Genomic DNA, 24,117 nt, shown 5'->3' with positions numbered 1-24,117 from the left:
TTCCTACAGCTGGAAAACAGGGCAGGGTGGACATGGTATAGCAACTATTGTAAAAAAAAAAATTGAAATTATGATTTTTAAATTTAGTCTTGGCCCAAAGTAATTACACTTACGTTCCTGTGGGCTAGCCTCCCAATTCCATATGAAGCCATCTAAATTCAGGAAGTGGCCTGATTTTCAGAGCAGCTGAGCATGTAGCTGGTAGGGATTTAATTGAAAACTGGGGTCTCCGAGCACATTTTGAAATAAATCTAATTTTGTTTCAGTGTCTGCATCCCTGATTTTATCAAGTAGTTTAGCATGTACCTACCTTTGTACATGAGTATTGTTCTGTTTACCTCAGTGGGACATTCCACATGCTTAAAGTTAGTCACTTGCTAAAACAGTGTTTCCCAATTTTATTTGGCCATGGAACCACTATAGTTGCCTTAAAAAAAAAAAAAAAGGCCCCTGCCACATTTTGTTGAGCAAAAAAAAAAAAAGCCCTCGCCGTGGCTCTGTCTCTTTAACAGAGGGCGGGGGAGTGCTGGCTCTTCACGGAACCCTTGCTTTCACTTCGCGGATCCCCAGGGTTCCCCGGAGCACCAATTGGGAAACACTGTGCTAAAACATCTTGTGGAACTGGGGCTTTTACGTATACATTGACAATGAACTTTAAAGACACATGGATTTGACCAAGTTGATTGTTAGAAAAGATTGCAAAACCTTGTTTTAGGGCATTGCAAGCTGGGATGATGCCACTGTTTTCTCTGGGAACTTGAAGGCTTTAGGATTTGGCTGATGTCTCATATCACCTTGCTGCACGTTTATTTCCCAGAACCACTTTTCCTTCAGAGTCTTTTAGGTCAACTGATGCATACATAATATGTGTTTTAAAGCTAATATAATGTATATTGTAAGCATATTCTTGCTAAGGGTGTGAACAGTTAACTGGCTACCTTTGCCTGTGGCCTGCCTCAGGTGAACAGCTGCTGCTTCAGCTCTGCATACGTCCTGAGCTAGATCACTGCATGGAGGGGAGCAGGAGCCAGCTGCCCTAGAAGGGGCAGGAGCAGAAGCTGCCCCACTGGTGTGGCTGCTGTCTCTTGCTATCGGCCTCCCTGAGCCTTGTGTGGGGCGGGGGAGGGGTAGGAGAATGGAGCCCTCACCGCAGGCAGGGCTGCTGGCTCCTTCTGCAGGACCTTCCCCTGTGTGGACAGAGTGGCGGCAGCGTGTGTGTGTGTGTGTGTGTGTGTGTGTGTGTGTGTGTGTGTGTGTGTGTGTGTGTGAGAGAGAGAGAGTGAGAGATCCTGCTTAATCGGTTAACCAATTAAACCTAAGGTTAATTGATAAACCAGGATTTTACTTCCCTAATTCTTGCCTCCCCCAGTCTCTCTTTTTCGTAAAGAAACAGCTGGATTTCTCAGATAGGCACTGAGATATGCTTTTCTATGTTCTTGAATAGTGGAACATTAGGCTGCAGTGTTCTCATTCTGGTGCAGAAACAAGCTAGAAAAGTATGTTTACCCACAGCTCTGAAGTTCCTTTAGGAGGTATTGGACATGCCTCCTTTTAGCTGTAGGCATTAATGGATACCCCATAGGACTCACCACTTTGGTGGCTGAACATTCAGTTACATTGTTTACACCGCTATACGTGTAATAATCACTTGCCTTACAGTGAGAGACTAAAGAAGTTCAATCTATGTAGTTTAACAAAGAGAAGGTGGCTTCGAGATGAAGAGACAAATAGATCATGCTCTATAAAATAACATAATCCTCAGTAAGTGGCTAAAAGATAGGAAACAAAGTATAGGCATAAATGGCCAGTTTTCAAAATGGAGAGAGGTGAATAATGGGATCTCCCAAGCAGAGCCATCCTGCCCATAGCGTGGTTGGGGTGGCCACCCAATGCCCTGTGCTGTTGAGGACTCTGTGCCAGAGGTCCCAACCTCCCTATGGATGGGGAGAACCAAGGGATTACAGGGGCCTGGTGCGGGGTGACATCAGGGATCATCCTCATCCCCATCCAACCGCCCTCACTATGTGGGCAGTGGAAGCCAGAGTGTCCTGGCAGCCTGTTCCGGTCTGCCCGACTACCTTCCCAGCCGGCCACACGTGGCTTCGCCATGGTGGCTGGAAGCAGAGAACTCCAGATCCAGGGCACTGCACTTCCTTTCACTGCGGAGGAGGGTAGGGCAGTGGGGTGGAGCAAGCTGCCAAGTCACTCTGGCTCCTGCCACCAGGGGATGAGGAAAGTGACCTGTGCTGCTGCCGCTGTCCCAAGGCCCCTTAATGTCTCTGGGCATGTTGCTCGGTTGAGGAGGTAAGGGAATTGGGGGGTTGCCCCAGTCCCAGCGCCCCCCTCAGGATAGCCCTGTTCTCAAGGATCTGTACCATGGATCTGTTCAGTTCAACATATTCATTAATGGTCTGGAAAAGGGATTGAACAACAAAGTGGCAAAATGGCAGATGATACAAAATTATTCTAGATAGTTAAGTCTTAAGAGTGTGAAGAGTTCCAAAGAGATCTCACGAAACCTGGTGAATGGGCAACAGAATGGCAAATAAAATTCCACACTGAGAAGTACAAAGTAGTGCACAGTTGAAAAAAATTAGTCCCAACTACACCTGTATAATGATGGGTTCTAAATTAGCTGTTACTACTCAAGAAGAATTCTGGGGGGGCATAGTGGATAGGTCTCAGAACTTCAGCTCAGTGAGCAGCAGCTGTCAAAAAGGCTGGTAGAAGTTCAGAAACTATTAGGAAAGGGGTAGAAAAAATTACATAATGCCACTATATAAATTCACAATGCACCCATACACTTGAATACTTCATCTAGTTCTAGTTACTCCATCTCAGAAAGGTTAGAGTGGGATTAGAAAAGATTCAGAGAATGAAAGAAAAGATGATCGGTGGTAGGAAACAGCTTCTGTACAAGGCAAGACTACAGTGATTAGGGCTGTTCAGCTTAGAAAAGAGATGATGGTGGGGGCATATGAAAAAAGTTTATAAAATAATAGATGGTGTGGGAAAAGTGAGTAGAGAAGTGTTACTACTTTTCTACCATACCAAAACCAGGGTCACTCACTGGAATTAATAGGTGGTAGTTTCAACACAAACAAGAAGAATGCTCTTTTTTACATAATGCTCAATTTTCCTGTGGAACTCATTGCTATGGTATATTGTGATGTCTAAGAGTGTAACTGGATTAAAAAAAGAGCTAGATATGTTCATGCTGGATAGGTCCATCAATCAGTCTTAACCATGATGATTAGGAGGCATCCTCATGTTTGAGGGTGACTCTAAAGCTCTGACTGCCAGAAGCAGTCAGATACTGTAGACAGGATACTGGACTATCTGGACAATTAGGCTATGTCTAGACTACATTTCTCTTTCGAAGGAGGAATGTAAATGAGGCAAATTGAAAGTGCAAATGAAGGGCGGATTTAAATATCCCATGCTTCATTTGCATATTTGTGTCCGAGCGCTTTTTCGAAAAAAGGTTTTTCGAAAGTGAAAGCGCAATCTAAACAGGGTTCTTAAAAAAAAAAAAGAAAAAACACCTTTTTTGAAAGAACCCATACGCATTTTTTCAGGAGTACGGGTTCTTTTGAAAAAGGTTTTTTTTTTTTTTTAAAGAACCCCGTGTAGCCTGTGTTTTCACTTTCGAAAAACCCTTTTTCAAAAAAGTGGTCGGACATGAATATACAAATGAAGCGTGGGATATTTAAATTTGCGCTTCATTTTCACTTTTGATTTGCTTCATTTACATTCCTCTTTTGACAGAGGAATGTATTTTAGATGTGCCTTATGTCTGACCCAATATGGCCTTATAAGTACCCTTGTGGCAAAAAGATTTCTGATAGCAGTGGACTATTTTATGTAGCAAAGAAAGACAGGACTCAAAGGTTGGTGTGATGGATAGGAAGAGTGCTGGCCAGCAACCAGTGACTAAGGGGTTAAACTCAGGTAGCTAGCAAGGGTGTTGGCAGGGGGGCAGGAGAACCAATGGGGGATACAGTGCTGAAATTTGAATTGAATATACATACCTGGTCTACTCTTCCTTTGTGTGGATTCTAAGTGCTGCAGGGACCAGAATTATCATAAACCTGGACACCCCGGACGCCCCATCATCTCTGGTATTGGCACACTCACTACTGGTCTATCCAGCTATGTAGACTCTCTCCTCAAACCCTACGCAACCAACACCCCCAGCTATCTCCGAGACACTACTGACTTCCTAAGGAAACTACAAAACATCGGGGTTGCAACTTCTTTGGGGGATAGTTTACTGACAGACCGGTCAGTTTAACGTCTGTTAAACTTCTTAAACGTCTGTTGCAACTTCTTTGGGGGATAGAAACTGACAGACCGGTCAGTTTAACGTCTGTCCCAGGGAAGATAATAGAGCAGGTAATTAAGGAAATCATATGCAAACACTTGGAAGGTAATAAAGTGATAGGGAATAGCCAGCATGGGTTTATGAAGAACAAGTCATGCCAAACTAATCTGATAGCTTTCTTTGATAAGATAACGAGCCTTGTGGATAAGGGAGAAGCGGTGGATGTCATATACCTAGACTTTAGTAAGGCATTTGATACGGTCTCGCATGATATTCTTATTGATAAACTAGGCAAATATAACTTAGATAGGGCCACAATAAGGTGGGTGCATAATTGGCTGGATAACCGTAGTCAGAGAGTTGTTGTTAACGGTTCTAAATCCTGCTGGAAAGGGATAGCAAGTGGAGTTCCTCAAGGGTCTGTTTTGGGACCCGTACTGTTCAATATCTTCATCAATGATGTAGATATTGGGATAGAGAGTACGCTTATTAAGTTTGCAGATGATACCAAACTGGGTGGGGTTGCGACTTCTTTGGAGGATAGGGACATAATTCAAAATGACCTTAGCAAGTTAGAGAAATGGTCAGAGGTAAACAGGATGAAGTTTAATAAAGAGAAATGCAAAGTGCTCCACTTAGGAAGGAACAATCAGTTCCATACATACAAGATGGGAAGCGACTGTCTAGGAAGGAGCATGGCGGAAAGGGATCTAGGGGTCATAGTGGACCACAAGTTGAATATGAGTCAACAGTGTGATGCTGTTGCAAAAAAAGCAAATATGATTCTAGGTTGTATCAACAGGTGTGTTGTAAGCAAAACTCGTGAAGTCATTCTGCCGCTCTACTCTGCACTAGTTAGGCCTCAGATGGAGTACTGTGTCCAGTTCTGGGCGCCACATTTCAAGAAAGATATGGAGAAATTGGAAAGGGTACAGAGAAGAGTGACAAGAATGATTAAAGGTCTAGAGAACATGACCTATGAAGCCAGGCTTCATGAAGTGGGCTTGTTTAGTTTGGAAAAAAGAAGATTAAGGGGGGACATGATAGCGGTTTTCAAATATCTAAAAGGGTGTCACAAGGAGGAAGGAGAAAATTTGTTCCTCTTGGTTTCTGAGGACAGGACAAGGAGTAATGGGCTTAAAGTGCAGCAAGGGAGGTTTAGATTGGACATTAGGAAAAAATTCCTAACTGTCAGGGTGGTCAAATATTGGAATAAATTGCCAAGGGAGGTGGTAGAATCTCCCTCTCTGGAGATATTTAAGAACAGGTTAGATAGACATCTGTCAGGGATGGTGTAGACGGAGCTTGGTCCTGCCTTGAGGGCAGGGGGCTGGACTCGATGACCTCTCGAGGTCCCTTCCAGTCCTATGATTCTATGATAACCTCCCCAATAACACCATCCTTGCCACCCTGGATGTAGAAGCACTATACACCAACATCCCACATGAAGACGGATTACAAGCTATTAGAAACACTATCCCAGAGGAAACCACTGCCAGCCTGATAGCAGACCTATGTAACTTTGTTCTCACCCACAATTATTTCCAGTTTGAGAACAACTTATACCTCCAGATCAGCGGCACAGCCATGGGTCCACGCATGGCCCCACAGTATGCTAATATCTTTATGGCTGACCTAGAACGTTTCCTCAACTCCCGTCCCCTTTTACCCTTCTCTACTTACGCTACATCGATGACATCTTTATGGTCTGGACGCATGGCCAAGAAACACTGGAGACATTCCACAGAGATTTCAACAACCTACACCCCACCATTAACCTCAGCCTGGACTATTCCACACGAGAGATCCATTTCCTGGACACCACAGTACAAACAATGGAAAATTAGACACCACCCTCTACACAAAACCCACTGACTCATACAGTTACCTACATGCTTCCAGCTCCCATCCAGCACACACCATACGATCCATCATCTATAGCCAAGTCCTTCGATACAACCGCATCTGCTCTAATCCCACTGACAGAGACCAGAAACTTCAGGATCTCTACCAAGCATTTATAAACCTCAACTACCCACCCGGAGAAATAAAAAAGCAAATTGAAAGAGCCAAACGAATACCTAGAAATCATCTACTACAAGACAGACCCAAGAAAACCAATAATAGAACACCACTTGTCATCACCTACAGCTCCCAACTTAAACCTGTCCAACACATTATCAATAAATTACAGCCTATACTGGAACAGGACACTAAACTCCAAGAAGCTCTGGGAGACAGACCCATAGTCTCCTATAGACAACCACCTAACTTCAAGATGATTCTTACCAACAACCATAGGACATACCACACTCTAATACCAACCCTGGTACCTTCTCTTGCAACAAACCCCGTTGCCAGCTTTGTCCACATATTCACTCTGCTGACACCATTATTGGGCCTAACCAAGTGAGTTATAAGATCAAGAATACATATTCCTGCGCATCCAGAAATATAATCTATGCCAGTGGTCCCCAACGTTTTGGGGCTTCCGGGCGCCTGGGGGCGGGGCCGCTCACAGGCCACGTGACTGGGGGCGGGGCCAAGCATGCGCCGCACGCCCAAGGTCAGCACTGGCATGTGCTGCGATCCCGGGCAGGGGCTGCCCAGGTTCCGCGCGGCGCCCCCGGGGCTGGGGCCGGGGCCAGGGCCGGGGCCGGGGCCGGGGCCAGGGCCAGGGCCAGGGCTGGCGCGGCGCCCCCGGGAGCGGGGCCAAGGCCAGCGCGAGGGCCGGGGACGGCAAGGGCACGCGCGGCGCGTCCGGGGGCGGGGCCAAGGCCGGCGCCAGGGCCAGCAAGGGCATGTGCGGGGGCCAGGGCCAGGGCACACGCTGCGCACCCAGGGGCAGGGGTCAGGGGCGGCACCGACACGCGTGGCGCACCCGGGGCCAGGGCCGGCCATGCGCCTGGGGCTGGCACCTGCCGCACTCCCGGGGGCGGGGCCAGCCCAGATTGCACCGCGGGCGCATGTAAAGGGCCCAACGGGTGCCATGGCGCCTGCGGGCAACGGGTTGGGGACCACGGATCTATGCTGTCATGTGCCGAAAGTGTCCGTCTGCTATGTACATTGGACAAACGTCTCAGACACTTCGCCAAAGAATCAATGCCCACAAAACAAACATTAGACAGGATCACAAAGAAAATACAGTTTCTTGCCATTTCAACCAGAAAGGACACTGTCTGAATGACCTAATCACATGCATCCTACTTCAGAAGACTTTCAAAGACTTTCAAATTCCTTGAAAAGGAATCCTCTGAACTGGCATTCATGCTAAAATTTGACACTCTCCGCAGGGGGCTGAACAAAGACCCCAGTTACCTTACCTATTACAAAGATAGCTTCCTCAATTATCACCTCTAATACCATTAACTCACAGACATCTTCCCTTCCCCACCTCTAATATCATTAACCCACAGGCATTTACCTTCCTTCCCCTCTCCTCCCCCCCCGCATCCCTCTTCTGTTCTGAAATGTGATTTGTCCTTTTCATATGTGTTCATTTTTTTTAATTGTATCCTTTCGTATATATGGTTGTGACTATTTTCTTCCACTATTTGATCTGAGGAAGTGGGTCTGGCCCACGAAAGCTCATCATCTAATAAACCATCTTGTTAGTCTTTAAAGTGCTACATAGGCATGAAACAAAATACAGGACTATAAGAAATACTGGACATGGGAGTAAACTGGACCTGGAAATACAGATCAGCATGGATAGTGAGTAGAGGGAAAAGTGTATCTCGTCATGATCAGGTTATTTTTCTTTATTTTGGTTGTTTGGTTTGAATTTCTTTGTGTGAATCCATGCCTTCCCTCCCCCATTCACTATCTAAGAGTTGTTCCCAGAGATTTTTTCTGTGTTTTAATTTGCTTTACTTAGTTGCTCTGTAACACCTAGTAATCAAGTACGCTTTAGCAAGTATATCTTTTTTTTGTGTTAATAAAAATCACTTTTTTAAGTTGATGATTACAGATGAAAAGCTGCTGGAAAGTAACAGGTATACAAGTCTGCTTGCCTAGGCTGAGTCGTTAGCTACCAGAGACTGCAACTTGTTTCGTCTTTTTTTTTCCAAGCTCTTTTGGGGGCAAGAGCTTGGTGTACCCCCGGGGGAAGAATTCAAGTGTTCCCCTCATTTTCTTTTAGGGTAGTTCACTTGATGGTGGCAACTTTTGTTTTTGCTTTTTCTCAGAGCTAGTGCATCTGTGACTCTGGGGAGTTTTTGTCAGCAGAGCCTATAGAATCAAGGTATTCAAGGTTTCTTGCAGACCGCCCCCCCCCCCCCCCTTTTACACTTGGAGTGCCAGAGAGGGCTTCAGGCCTGACAACTGGAAGTTGAAAGTAGGCAAATTTAGGCTAGAAATAAGGCTCCTCATTTTTTAACAGTGATGTTGATTAACCATTGCATCAATTTAGCTAGGCCAGGTGTTTTTCTGAAAGGTATGCTCTTGCTCAGTGAGATGTGGGATGGATGCAGGAATGACTTGTTGAAATTCTATGATTTGTGTTCTGCAGATGGTCAAACCAGATGATCATAATGCTCCTTTCTGGCCTTAAAAATGAATGAATCAATGATGCATACTCTAATTTTTTATATAATTCTTAAGATCTCATGCATTCAGATAACAGATTTCCTTTAATGTGTGTCTAGAATACCATTATACTGGGCAAGGTTGTTCAAATAACCCCAGCACATTTACCATAAAGGTGTGTGTAATGTTTCTGCTACAAGAACAGTCTTAATGGCAAGTTGCCTCAAAGTGGAAACATGATACTTTCTGTTGTGATACTCAAACATTTGCAGACTGTTTTCAAATCACTCAGTGCTAGCAGAATGTAATGAATCTTTTCTTGTTAAAAATTTGAGATTAAAAGTTCCCTATCAGGTACAAAGCAGCTGTAGATGCATTTGACGAGGTATATGATAAGACTGGCTTGTTCTTTTTCTGGGGACAAACAACATATTTTTCATCTTACAGACTTCCTGTGATTTGCTATGCTTAGAGAAATTAATTTTGACTCTTCACACTATTTAATTTTAAATAATTATTCAAGCATACGTAACCACAGACATTTACGTAAACAGATGGATGAGTAATTATGCATGTAATTAGAAATTACTCTTAAAATACAAAAGTGCATTTAAATATTCATCTGCCTTTTAAAAAAGTAACAAATTCACTGTTTTCAGAACCTGCAAAGTGATTTTATTAGCAGAAAATTTTAAAAGGACTCTTCCCCCTTTCCTTCCCCCCCCCCCCCCCCACATATCAGGCAACTATTATCATGTGACCATAACATGAACAACTGTATGATCTAACTGCTTTAGCTATTATCCTTCCCCTGCTTTGAGTTTTGTCAGTACTTTTCATTGTGTTTAGTACAAAATTGATTTGCAGCATTGTTGGAGAAGGGATCGTGCGTAAAATTTAAAAGCAACAAAGTCCCATTTCTAAAAGTGACCTAGCAGCCTAACGGCAACTGATGGTCAATGGGACTTGTCATTTTTGAAACAGAGTGTAGTCTTCAAAGTCATTTAGGTGTGTAAAATTTTTACCCTTCATTATTTTTTTCCAGAGAATTGACTAGCACGTTGTTGCATGTGGTCTTGAGATACAGCCATTGGAAACCATGCAGCATTTTAACTAAGATAAACACAAGTAGATTGCACCAGGATAATTGAGTCTATTTGAGCACTGTGGTAAGGAGATGTACCTCCATTGTTCTAACATGGCGCTGCTGATCCACAGAAAAATCAATTGGGGGGGGGGGGCACACAAGTGAAAAGGAAAAATAGAAAAACAAATCCCCACTGATGTAGCCCCTGAGTGAGAAGGAAAAAGACACTTCTCACATTCCCCTTGTACACCAGAGCTTTGGGGGACCCCGGGCTAGTACATTTTGTGCAGTCCAGCCTCACAGTGGGACAGTGGGAGTGGGCTGGAGTTCTAGCACAGGCTCCCCCGGTGCTGGGGAAGAGCTCCAAGCCTCAGGTCTCCAGATCCAGGCAAGCGGGTGGCCACATCCGGCCCCCAGGCCTTAGGTTCCGCACCACTGTTGTAACGGGTGGTGTTGCCCTTGCTTTTGCAACAGCAAAGTATGTCTCTGTCTGTTATTTTATAGTTGTTTTTTTAAAAAAAGTTTCAGTGATTATCTTGAAATACAGACAGGTTAAGATCCCTGCTCTGCTCCCATAAATCAGTGGGATTTTTGCCACTGTTGTAGCCAGAAGCAGAATTGAGCCCCAATTGAGTGTGAAGTGAGAAAATGAGAGTATGCAAAATAATAATTTGCTTGATGCAAATTCACATCTAAGATAACTGTCTAAATTGGCTTCTGTGTCTCTATATTAAATTAGTTTTAAATTATGTAGTGAAAATGGAAAAAACAATCCTCTAAGGTATTTTAAAGAATGGATATTTTCCAAACTTTTGTTTCCTTTGGGTATGTAATTTAGAGGCAGAGAACATTTTTGCCTATTTGTTTTGTGATATGTACTATAATTTGTGGGATTATTCTGTGTTTTTTTGTTTTTAAACAAACTTAATATAAGGAAACAGCATTTTTGCTGATAGTCTTTTGGCATAATCTCTCAGGGAAGGGCCACACTTCTAGTGAAGTTGATCTAATTTACATTGCTCAAAGGTGTGAAAAAGCCTCCTTCATCCTCTCCCCCACGACAGAATGACATGGATGAAGCCGAAGTCTGTAATGTGGACATGGCCTTTGAATTCCTTTCTGGTGAAGACATTCTATGCTAATGGACGAGCGCTTTCCCACTGACATATTGCTGAGATGGAGTAATAATGCCCATGGGAGATTATACCCTGCCAACATAGTGCACCTTCACCAGGCGTACTACTGTGGCGCAGCTGCACTGATGTACTATCGTTGGGTAGATTTCCTCTAAGGCCGTATGGAATTCTTAGGCCATGTCTATATTAAACTGTCCATGTCTACATTAGACTTCGGCTGTAAACATGTCGTTTGTGGTGTGGAGAGGTGTGATCTTTGACTGACAGCTGTCCCAGCAGAAGTCACTAACCACAGACACAAGTTGTACTGGCAAAACTGTTTTTTACTAGTAGACTTCTTGTATATCACAGGCCATATGATTTCAGCCAGAACTTACCTGCATTAATCCTGATAACTTGTATCTGACTGAGTCATGTCTTCAGACAGGTCTTGATTTGAAGACAGGAAAAGATAATGAATCCATTGCTTCCCTTGGTAGTTTGTCCCCTTGGTAGTGGTTAGTCGTTCCTGCTGCTAGATATTTGTGCCATATTTACCATTTGAATTGTCTGGGTTTTAAATTCCAGTCATTGTTTCTTGTTACACCTTTCCCTGGTAGGTTAAAGAACAATTTAGTACCAGGTATTCTGCCCATGAAAGTACTTGAACACTGTAATGAACAGTTACCCCATTATGGAAGGTGCAGTATGTTACTGTAATGCAGAAAATAGAGAAAGCCCACACCTATGTTAATTGTTAACATAGGTGTGGCCAAACTGTAACTGGCCTCTAGATAAGAAGCAGTACATCGTTTTGCTTCCTCAAAGCAACAAATGACAGTTGCATTACAGTGTACCCAAGAACTTCCCTGCTGGCCTTTCATAGCCAGGAAGGATGAGGGTCCAACTTGCATATGGAGGCTCAAAGCTATCTAAGCACCTCTCTCTAATGTGAGGCCATAAACACAAAGGCTAGGCAGTCCCTCCCTTTATTATGCTACATTTGCAATATATCCTGGCCCTCTCTGGTAACTTGGAGGACCATGAGTTCTATTGTCATTGCACAGCACCTCCACAATCCCAGAAGTGGCTGCATGTCCCCTTAACACCTATGTGCGGAGGTGATCAGGGAAGCTGCACTAATGTCTGAAATTCAGACAGAGAAAACTCAGAGTATCGTAGCAAGTGCAGATTATAACTTATGTCAGATGAGGTGTCTGTGTATCCCAAACTGAACTGATTAGCCACTTTATTTCTTTTCAAAGTATGGATGAATATAGTTTAGTGATTTGTCATCCTGCATAGATTTTCACCCTAAAGAAAACTGTACTGCGTTATTTTTAAGCACAGTAGATTTAGAGGGATGAAGGTTTTTTTTCACTTTTTCATCAATTGCTGCCTTTACGGACAAAAGCTAAGGAAAATTGGTACCATGTCTAAATGCATAGTACTGTAATAGCCATTTCTTTGGGGGCATGAACATCTAGCCAGCTGATTTAAATTTCCAGACTTCTCAGCTCTCTCTGACTATTAAAGAATGGATGAAGACCATGCTTCTGGTATTTTTGAAAATTAGTATTTTTCTGTAACTGCAAGGTAGTGACTCTTAGGGAAGATTGTATTTGTTTTTGTTTTTTCTTTGCTGTCAGTTTCAGGCCTGCATACATTGCAGACCAACATGGTTGTGAGTCTATCAATCATGATTGGTGAGTGATGTTGTGTGCCACAAAAAGGAATAGTCCAATCTTGTTTAATCTGTCTCCTTGGTACAGTGGTCATGTTTCTACCTGTCAAAGTTTAGCCACTGGGACTGTGGATGTTGCTTCTCTATGCTAGTGGATCCTTTCCCTTTTGCTTACAATGTGGTGTTCAGTTCATTATGTGTGAGATAAACATGTTAGTACATGCAGCAGTGTTAATCCAAAAGACACCTAAAGCATTTTACAAACAACAGAAGGTGACACATTATACATAAGGACCATCTTGTTTACTCATGAGTAAGGCTGTTGCACATTCCGAGACTTTCTGGGAACTCTGCAGCTTCTGCAGCAGTCAATGCAGCTGACCCCTGGGGCCACCCAAGCAGCTGCTTCTCTGTAGCCCTGGGCCACCCTCCTGCCAACCAGGAACGTCAGTAGCCACCCCACACCCAGAAGCTGCAGCACTGTTTCCCCTCTTCCCCCACTCCATCAGCACCTGTGGTGCCTTGGAGCCTCCTCCCTCCAGAGTAACAGCAGTACCCCTGGCACTCCCCAGAGCATCCAGGATGTAGTTATGGGTATTTGTAATACAAGTCATGGAAAGGTCACAGTCGGTAAACAAAAATTCACAGCTCCTCTGTGAATTCACGGGCTGTGAATTTTTGTTTACTGACTGTGATTTGTCCATGCAGTTTGATGCAGGTGAGATTCTATGTCTGTGTTTCAGACTAGCTGACCTAATGGTCCCTTCTGGCCTAAAAATCTATTAATCTGTGTTCCAGGTTGTTGCTGCTGTAGCAGGCCGTAAACCTGGCAGTTGTTTTAGGATAGACCTGATGTGGAAACACTCTTGCCTGAGTTGTTCTTTCACATAGGTCAGCGATATTGCAACCAGCGTTAAAAATGGTATCAGTGAGAGGCAGGTCAGGATCAATGACTGCAGAGGGCATTCTCTGTCTCTCTTTCACGCTTTTAAACCAGGGGTGGGGAATCTTTTTACTATAAGGACCATTGACCCACAGAAAAAAAAATCAATCGTGGGCCGCACACAGGACTGTGGGGGAACATGCAACCTCAGAGCTGTCCCCCGCACTGTGGTGAGCTAATACTTGTGGTTCCTGCTCTGCAGGAAGGTCTGGAGACTTATGGTGGGGACAAAATATTCAGGGTTCAGAGTGCAGGACGGGGCTGAGGCAGGAGGATGTAAGGGCTCCGGATGGGAGTGTGGTCTCTGGGGTGGAACTGGGCATGAGGGGCTTGGGATGCAAATGGGAGCTCTGTCTGGTGCTGAGAGGTTTGGAATGCAAGAGTGAGCTTGGGTTGGGGAAGGAGGATGTGGTGGGAGCACTAGGTATGGGAGGGAGTTAGGTTTGCTCGGGGGTCTGACCTGGGGCAGGAGGTTTGAGGTAAGGGCTCCAGCACTTACCTCAGGTGGCTCCCAGTCAGTGGCACAGTGGGGCTAAGGCCAGCCCTGCCTACCCTGGCTCTGGGCTGCTCCTGAAAGTGGCTGCTATGTCTGCTCCTAGATGGAGGTGCGGCCAGGTGGTTCCGCACAGTGCTTACTCTCCACCCCTGCAGGCATCTGCCCCGTAGCTCTCATTGGCTACAGTTCTTGGCCAATGAGAGCTGTAAAGTCAGCGCTGGGGATGGGGGCAGCGTTCATTGCTTCCTTGATTGTCCCTGCTGCCCCTAAGCGCAGGGGTAATATGGCCGCTTCTGGGAGTTGCACGTAGCCAAATGGACTTTTAACGGCCCGTCAATCCTAGCCTCAGGCCCACAGTGCGGAGACTTGCTGTGAGCTGGATGAAATTAAGCAGTGGGTTGGATCTGGTCCACAGTATGTATGTTCCCCCCACCCCCTTTCTAAAAACATGACCAATGTTGTCAGCTCTCTCAACTCTTTTCCTGAGTGGTAGCATTTTGCCCAGGGCTGGAGCCAAGTTTGGCAATGACATGAGAAGATTCAGCCCTCACATGAATTTGAACCCTGCCTGAGAGAACTGATTGATTGGCTCTCTGATCATCTACTGCATCAGAAAAAGCTGAAAGCTGCTGTAAGCAGAGATCTTGCTTGCCCTGCACAACTGGAAGCTATTCTCTCTAGGTGAGAGTTGTGGAAAAGCTGGAGGAGAAAGGGCCCAGCAGCTGCTCTATTCCCTCTCCCCTTCCTTATGCACAGGGGTGAGACAGCTCATCTGTAACTCCCCCTTCCCTCCCAGCAATTCGAGGCCTGGGAAAGTGCAGAAGGTCCTCTGGTGCTGCCCCCTCCCCTCCAGCCTAGAAGAGGGTGAGGGGAGTTCCCTTTCTTTGCCCAGCTGTACTGCTCCCCTGCAAAACTGCAATATGTACTGTGAGGCATTTGTCAGTTCCGAGGACAATTAGGTTTCTTCACAAGTGTAATTTGTTGCTAAATTCGTGCCTGAGGTGCTGTGATGATGGGCACTTTAGAAGTGCCAAGATGAAATTCTTTTCTATTCTTTTCAGGTTTTTATCACACACCTGTCACCGTGCTGGCTGAATGCCTTTCAGAACTGCATTAAATGGCACTGCTAGCATCTCTGGATAGGTATTTACTTGCTATGAATAATTAAAAATATTATACTGCTCAGCACCTGAGCAAGATTGGGGCCCATGGAGACACAGTCACTGACCTAAAAAATCTTACCATCTAATTAGCTTTTTAAAGAAGAGACTGAAATGTAATCTGAACCCTGGTAGGAAGGCATGGATTTTAAAATGAGAAGATAATGTCGTTTCCTGTAATCATCCATGGATCTGGGCTGTTCTTCTGAGCACCAGTCTCAATAGATATTTCTTACTATCACAGGACACAAGAGATCATTGCAGACGTCTTTCTAGTGTCTCCACTTACACATTCACAGAAGGCTTCAATCTTGCTTTTTCCTCCAGTCACCTTTTTTTCCTCCTGCTCTTCCCCACAGTTACAGTTCTCAGTGGCAGCTAGGAACCACCTAGGGAGCTTGGGCAGCTGTGGGGAGGCCATGCCTTCTATCAGTCTTGGACAGGTGACCAGAGTGCTCAAGAACAGCTCCTGGCCTGTATTCATGCCCCCAGGATACACAGGCCAGGGCAGATAGAAAGTCCACGGCTCCCCATGGTGGCCCGGGCTCTCTGGGCAGCTCTTACCACCCCCTGGCTTCTGTCCAGGATATGGGGCAGAGCCTTGGGACAAGGGAAGAGCAAGGAACAAGGCCCCGTGGTGGAGAGGGATGTGGGGGGCCCCAAGGTTCTTTCTGTCCAGGGCCTAATACATTCATCTGCCTATGCTTCTGTTCCATGATACTTATCTGGCACCCTTACTGCATTATGTGGGTTTCTCCCAGTCTTCTGTATATTTATCCTCACAACATCTCTAGGGCAGTGCTCCTGTCCTCCATTGTATAGATGGGGAACTGAGGCCCAAAGAGATTAATCACATGTGCACACAGTAGCCGAGAGGTATGCTTTGCAACTTGAGTAGCAGGAGTGCTGGAATGGTTGCAAATCATACCTCCCGGCTACTGTGTGCACAGTGGGGTACAGGAAGCCATTGAATGAAACTGTATGCAGCATATATGATGGAAGTCAGGCATTTGGTTGCTATTATTGCTTTAAGGCAGTGTTTCTCAAAGTGGTCCGTGAAACCACTTTGAGAAAGTTGGCAGCTGGCTGCACCGGTTTGTTTCCTTACCGGCGCCGTGGCCACGGAGCCTCGCGGCTCCCATTGACTCTGGTTCACCATTTGTAGCTAAGGGGAACTGCGGGAAGTGGCATGGGCTGGCCTGCCACTTCCCCCGGCTCCCCTTGGCTGCAAACAGCAAACCAGAGCCAGTGGGAGCTGCGAGGCTCCATGGCCATGGTGCTGGTAAGTAAACAAACAGGCGCAGCCAGTTAACATGTTTCTCAAAGTGGTTTAATGGACGACTTTGAGGAACACTGCTTTAAGGTAAGGGATAGTGCTTCCTCTTCCAGGACCTTTAGTTCCAATTCCCACCGGGTAGACATGCTTGTGGTAACTGTGCAGAGCTAGTGTGTTAAAGAGTATGTGGCTGGGATGGCCACTCGAGTATGTACCCAAAGGGTTGGGCAAATTGTCTGTAAACATGTATTCTGGACTACTGCACATTCTGCTGTACCACTCTGCCCCTTTTACATGCCATCTGAAGCAGAGCTCGTGTGTGTACATCTTCCTGAGCTGGGACTCACATCTCCCAGGGGCTGTGCAGGCATATGCTAAGTGATTTGCAGAAAGAGCCCAGCAACTGCTCACTTCTCTCCCTCCTCACCTGAGAGCAGTGAAGTTGGGACAGCTCTTGTGCTGTTTTCCCAGCACTCGCTGTGACAACAGACCTGGTAAGTGATAGGGTTGTGTGTGAAGAACCCCAGGAATTGTCTTTCCCTGTACTGCCCCCAATGTCACATAGGAAATCTGCAGATCAGGGAGTTGAATCATCTCAAATCCCAGGGGTGGGAAACCTTTGGGGATGGACCCGGACTTTAAGGGTTGGGACTCCCTGCTCCAGGAGTGAGAGGAGCCCTGAGAAACTCAGGAGTCAAAAAGACTCAGCCTTGATTATTTAGGGGAAAAAAAGGCTGGTTAAAAATCGTCTCTCTTGATTTTTGGGAGAGGGAGAGGCAGAATGCACAATTTGTGACGTTTGGTTTTGAACATGGCATGTCTTGTTGCGGGAGAGGCTTGGGGTATGTCTACACTACCCCGCTAGTTCGAACTAGCGGGGTAATGTATGCATACCGAACTTGCTAATGAAGCCCGGGATTTGAATTTCCCGGGCTTCATTAGCATAAAGCCGGCGCCGCCATTTTTAAAAGCCGGCTAGTGCGAACCCCGTGCCGCGTGGCTACACGCGGCACGGGCTAGATAGTTCGAACTACATAGCCATTATTCCTCCTCGTTCCACGAGGAGTACAGATAGTTCGGAATGGTTACGTAGTTCGAACTATCTAGCCCGTGCCGCGTGTAGCCGCGCGGCACGGGGTTCGCACTAGCCGGCTTTTAAAAATGGCGGCGCCGGCTTTATGCTAATGAAGCCTGGGAAATTCAAATCCCGGGCTTCATTAGCAAGTTCGGTATGCATACATTACCCTGCTAGTTCGAACTAGCGGGGTAGTGTAGACATACCCTTGGTGAGCTGCTGTCCTCTCTGGAGTGAGATCCCAAGTTTTTCTTTTTGCAGGGAATTGGTTAGTGGGCCCCACATGCTTCTCCTTGAAGAGGAGACCCACCACCAAATGGGTAGGGCAGTATGTGCAGCCAGCCCTACATGAAGTTCCCTACATGCAGGTCCAGCGAAAGAAAGCAAATGATATGTTGTAAGCATCCTAGGAGAGGGACCTCTTTTTTTCCTTTGGTTGTTCATTATGTAAGCGGGGGAATGGTCCCGCTCTTGTGGGGAACTTTCCTGGCTTCTATACACCCCGGTGAAATGAACCAGCGAAAGGATCTGAGTCCCCGCTCCCACTTCCTTTACCCCACGGCTCCCTGATCCTGAGGGCTCCCCCTCCACTCTCCTGAGTAGCAGAGCCCTTGAAACCCCAACAAGGCTGGGCCCAGGTTTCCTGGGGCTTAATCCCTGACCTTGTAGTCACTAGGGGCAGGAGTTAGGGTGTCCCCACTCCGAGGTGCTCTCTTTACACTGCAGGCCTTCTTGGCCCAGTGATCACTTCATAAGGTTCAAAGCAAATACAATTTATTAAACATCAACTGATTAAAGAGAATAGAATAAGAAACAATGAGAATGGTTAAATGAGAACACACAGCCCTGCTCTGTAGCACAGGGACATCAACACAGCAGTCTGCAGAGTGTAAGGACAGTTCACAGTCTCTTCCTTAGAAGCCCTGGATGTGCTGCAAGGGGCTGCAGGCTGGACACGCTTGCACTGGCAGTGACCACACAGCCTCAGTCTCTAAGTGGCCAGACCCCTCTCCCAGTCCAGAGCCTTTCCCCACACTTTGCAGGTCCCAGTAGCTCACCACATCCAGGTGCAGGCTGTGCTGCTTGGCTGTTCCAGCTCCTTGTGTTGCTTCTCTGTTCCTTTTGGCTTTCTGAGCACTGCCAGTCTGCTGCTCAACACAGGGTCTGCACTGCTTGGCCTGTCTGTGTCTGGTTCTGTCGCTGCAGGACTTCTTCTTGTACTCCTCTTTCAGCTCTCTGTCTTTGCAGGACCTCTTCTGCACACAGCTTGTTTGTTCAGAGACAGAGCCAGAACAATCCCCACTTACAACCTGTCAGTCAGGCTGAGCTGGAGTGTTGACTGCTTTCCATTGTCTCTGGGGTCTGTCAGTCTCATGAACCCTTCCCCTTCTGAAGCTGGTAAACCAAAAAACTCCCACAGAGTTTTAGTAAGGGGTAACAGTCCCCTTACATTCCCCCTTGCTAGAATTCTACCACAGCCACAAAATTCACACCATATAAAAAACATTAACAATTAACAAAAACATTCCACATACTTAACATCTTATTTCTACTGGACATGCGGACACTCATTAAGCCATTACATAGGACCAATAACATAATCATCTCTAAGTTTAACAGGCAATACACCCTTATTAGTTCTCTGGGACCTTCTTACAACAGGTGGTTCATTACCCATATTTTCTATTTCCCTGTCTTCGGGTAATACTGGTTCAGCCTGAGGGATCTGGTCATCCTCGTTATGGACTGGGGTTGCTACCCTCTGTTCCCTTTGGTATTCAGTTTGTGGGACTAGAACCATTCCCCAACTCCTTTCAGTCTCTTCAGGCCGTCCTGATCTATGCCTCCTAGGATTCCTGACTGAACTAAAGGTGCAATGTTTTAGCTGGTCTCTATGAACTGTTCTCTCCTGACCTCCGCGTTCAGGTCGAATGGTGTAAACTGGTAGGTCAGGATTGTTATGAGCAACTACAATGTGAGGACTTGACTCCCATTTGTCCTGTATTTTATTACGGCCCCGGTGTCTATGATTACAAACTAGTACACGATCACCAGGCCTGATGAGAGCCCCCCTGGACTTGCGATCATAAGTCCTCTTCCTGCTTTGGGCTGCCTGTTTAGACGTACTGAGAGCAACTTCACAGGCTCTCTTCAGCCTGTCATGGTGACTTTTGACCCAGTCATCCAGATTGGTCACATCATCTTCCTCAGGGCCCTCTCTGTCCAGAATATCCAATGGCAACCTGGGATCTCTAGCAAACATGAGATAAAAAGGAGAATACCCTGTCGACGAATGGATGTGACTATTATAGGCCATCACCAGCTCAGGGAGATGCTCCTGCCAGGCTCGTTTCTTTTCCGGTGGGAGTGTTCTGAGCATGTCATGCATTGTCCGGTTAAACCTCTCACACTGAGCATTTCCTTGTGGGTGATAGGGTGTTGTTCGGCTTTTGGCTATGCCATACAGTTTACACAATGCTGATATCACCCCTGACTCGAAATTCCTCCCCTGGTCTGAGTGTAACCGTGCTGGACAACCATAATACATAAACCAGTGTTTTAGGAGGGCTTCAGCCGTTGTCTGCGCTGTCTGGTTTCTAGTTGGAACTGCAACAGTGAATCGGGTAAACATATCTGTGAGAACCAGTACGTTCTCAAACCCCTCTGAAGATTTCTCTAGCCGAGTGTAGTCCATTGCTAAGACCTCCATTGGGGCAGTCACATTAGTGCAGGTCAAAGGGGCCCGAGTGGGCGGAAACACATCCTTGGCTAGGGCACACCGCTTACACTGACGGATCCATGCTGTTACATCACTAGCCATTGTAGGCCAGTAATAGTTCTTCCTCATCACCTCAAGAGTGCTTCTGTCTCCAAAATGCCCTCCATGGTCATGCCTGGCTTCATAAACTTGTCGGCGAAGTGACACTGGCACCACTAACTGCCACACTTCTTCGCCATCACGAGGATGACAGATTACACGGAACAACACTCCACGGTGCAACCTAAGTCGCTCCCACTGTCTGGTCAGCTTCTTAGCCTGAGGGTATTTGTCCCCAAAGCTCCGGTCTGGCCTCATCCGCTTCATGACTGCCTCTAAGACTGGCCCAAGGTCCCCTTCTTTTTGCAGGGTGCGAATCTCTTCCCACGAATACCCTGAGATTATTGCATCCTCACCTTCTACCAGGTTTTGTGATACCTCTTTTACCATCACTGTCAAGCAGTCCCCAAAAGCTCGACCACAGAAGTCATCAAATGCACTAGCATCATCGGGGTCCTTTTCCTTACTGCTGGCATGCTGCCCTTTTCCGAGGGACAGCCGTAGGAACCCTTCTGTCCCCGCTTGGCCTTCCCCTGATGTGCTACTCGATCTTGGTGTCTCTTGGATTCCAGACGCTCGGGATTCCAGTCCCCTCTTCAGTGGACAATCTCGACTAGTATGCCCTGGTCTTTCACAAGTGTAACAAATGTACCTTCCCAGCTCATCCTTTAGTGGGGGTCTTCGGGACCCTGGGGTCCTGGGGTATTTTGGCCAAGTAGTGGAGGAGGTGGATTTTTCTTTCACCACCTCAGTCATTACTTTCAGCATCTCCCCCTGCTGGATTGCCAGTTTTTGGATAGCTTCACTTAAACTTTCCAACGTTAACTGTGTTTGGGGCAGGGCCTTTTCCCCAGTAGTTGCACTGACTAGGCCCCCACTCCGTGTTCGGGAGTTAGGCTTGGCGGTCTCTTCCAAAGGAGCCTCCTCTTCTTCTGACCACATAATGGCAGCCTGCATGAGTTCAGGGAACTTCTTCCCAGGCTCTTCCTTCAACCTTCTCTTCATTTCACGGCGGAGGGAGTCATCCCGGAGCCCAAACACCATCTGTTCTTTCAGCGCCATATCTGCATCTGAAACTCGTTGAGGGTCTCGCCGCTCCACTTTGCTCATTCTCTCCTGGAGTTCATAGGCATATGCCCGGATAGTTTCACCAGGCTCCTGCTTTCGCTCAAAGAACTCCTTTAGCCGGGTTCCAATAGGTACCTTGTCTCCATACACTTCTAGGAGGAGTTCAAATACCTTTTTCACATCTTTCTTGTCTGCCATTGCCATAAACTTTACTGTGGCCTTGGCCTGGCCCTTGAGGTGCTCTTCTATGAAATCCACATGATCTTCTTCAGGTATTCTTAGCACATGCAGAGCTGCCTTCACAGACTTCACCCACTCCTCTACCGTAATGTCTCCTGGCCTAGTTGGGAAGCCACCAAACTCTGCAACCTTCCGCTCCCGTGGGACATAAATAGTAGGGGGTTTCTTAGCTTCTGCTGCCTGTTGGTCTATAACTGCCTTGGCCAGTGATAAAGCTTCTCTATGCTCTGCTCTAGCTTGCTGTAATACCTCACTTTGGTCTGATAATCTGCGCTGAAGTTCAGCAACCTGGGTCTGTAGTTCTTCAATTCCAGCCATGGTTGTGCTCTCGACCAGGCCTGGCTGGTGCTACAAGAACTCAACAAATAAACCAATGGGGTGGACCCTTTGAATGGGATCCTGTTCGTGACGCCAATTATGTAAGCGGGGGAATGGTCCCGCTCTTGTGGGGAACTTTCCTGGCTTCTATACACCCCGGTGAAATGAACCAGCGAAAGGATCTGAGTCCCCGCTCCCACTTCCTTTACCCCACGGCTCCCTGATCCTGAGGGCTCCCCCTCCACTCTCCTGAGTAGCAGAGCCCTTGAAACCCCAACAAGGCTGGGCCCAGGTTTCCTGGGGCTTAATCCCTGACCTTGTAGTCACTAGGGGCAGGAGTTAGGGTGTCCCCACTCCGAGGTGCTCTCTTTACACTGCAGGCCTTCTTGGCCCAGTGATCACTTCATAAGGTTCAAAGCAAATACAATTTATTAAACATCAACTGATTAAAGAGAATAGAATAAGAAACAATGAGAATGGTTAAATGAGAACACACAGCCCTGCTCTGTAGCACAGGGACATCAACACAGCAGTCTGCAGAGTGTAAGGACAGTTCACAGTCTCTTCCTTAGAAGCCCTGGATGTGCTGCAAGGGGCTGCAGGCTGGACACGCTTGCACTGGCAGTGACCACACAGCCTCAGTCTCTAAGTGGCCAGACCCCTCTCCCAGTCCAGAGCCTTTCCCCACACTTTGCAGGTCCCAGTAGCTCACCACATCCAGGTGCAGGCTGTGCTGCTTGGCTGTTCCAGCTCCTTGTGTTGCTTCTCTGTTCCTTTTGGCTTTCTGAGCACTGCCAGTCTGCTGCTCAACACAGGGTCTGCACTGCTTGGCCTGTCTGTGTCTGGTTCTGTCGCTGCAGGACTTCTTCTTGTACTCCTCTTTCAGCTCTCTGTCTTTGCAGGACCTCTTCTGCACACAGCTTGTTTGTTCAGAGACAGAGCCAGAACAATCCCCACTTACAACCTGTCAGTCAGGCTGAGCTGGAGTGTTGACTGCTTTCCATTGTCTCTGGGGTCTGTCAGTCTCATGAACCCTTCCCCTTCTGAAGCTGGTAAACCAAAAAACTCCCACAGAGTTTTAGTAAGGGGTAACAGTCCCCTTACATTCCCCCTTGCTAGAATTCTACCACAGCCACAAAATTCACACCATATAAAAAACATTAACAATTAACAAAAACATTCCACATACTTAACATCTTATTTCTACTGGACATGCGGACACTCATTAAGCCATTACATAGGACCAATAACATAATCATCTCTAAGTTTAACAGGCAATACACCCTTATTAGTTCTCTGGGACCTTCTTACAACAGGTGGTTCATTACCCATATTTTCTATTTCCCTGTCTTCGGGTAATACTGGTTCAGCCTGAGGGATCTGGTCATCCTCGTTATGGACTGGGGTTGCTACCCTCTGTTCCCTTTGGTATTCAGTTTGTGGGACTAGAACCATTCCCCAACTCCTTTCAGTCTCTTCAGGCCGTCCTGATCTATGCCTCCTAGGATTCCTGACTGAACTAAAGGTGCAATGTTTTAGCTGGTCTCTATGAACTGTTCTCTCCTGACCTCCGCGTTCAGGTCGAATGGTGTAAACTGGTAGGTCAGGATTGTTATGAGCAACTACAATGTGAGGACTTGACTCCCATTTGTCCTGTATTTTATTACGGCCCCGGTGTCTATGATTACAAACTAGTACACGATCACCAGGCCTGATGAGAGCCCCCCTGGACTTGCGATCATAAGTCCTCTTCCTGCTTTGGGCTGCCTGTTTAGACGTACTGAGAGCAACTTCACAGGCTCTCTTCAGCCTGTCATGGTGACTTTTGACCCAGTCATCCAGATTGGTCACATCATCTTCCTCAGGGCCCTCTCTGTCCAGAATATCCAATGGCAACCTGGGATCTCTAGCAAACATGAGATAAAAAGGAGAATACCCTGTCGACGAATGGATGTGACTATTATAGGCCATCACCAGCTCAGGGAG

At 46.6% G+C, this 24,117-nt stretch overlaps 1 protein-coding gene across 9 annotated transcripts in view; it reads left to right on the top strand.

The window, feature by feature from the left end:
* FAT3 (FAT atypical cadherin 3) overlaps positions 1-24,117 on the top strand; it is a 647,479-nt gene that overhangs the window by 285,312 nt on the left and 338,050 nt on the right. The window lies entirely within an intron of this gene.

Source organism: Pelodiscus sinensis, chromosome 1, assembly GCF_049634645.1.
Source record: "Pelodiscus sinensis isolate JC-2024 chromosome 1, ASM4963464v1, whole genome shotgun sequence".
In the NCBI taxonomy this organism is placed as follows: Eukaryota; Metazoa; Chordata; order Testudines; family Trionychidae; genus Pelodiscus; species Pelodiscus sinensis.
Note: the sequence above shows the minus strand (reverse complement) of the source record. Positions and strands in the feature narration are given on the sequence as shown.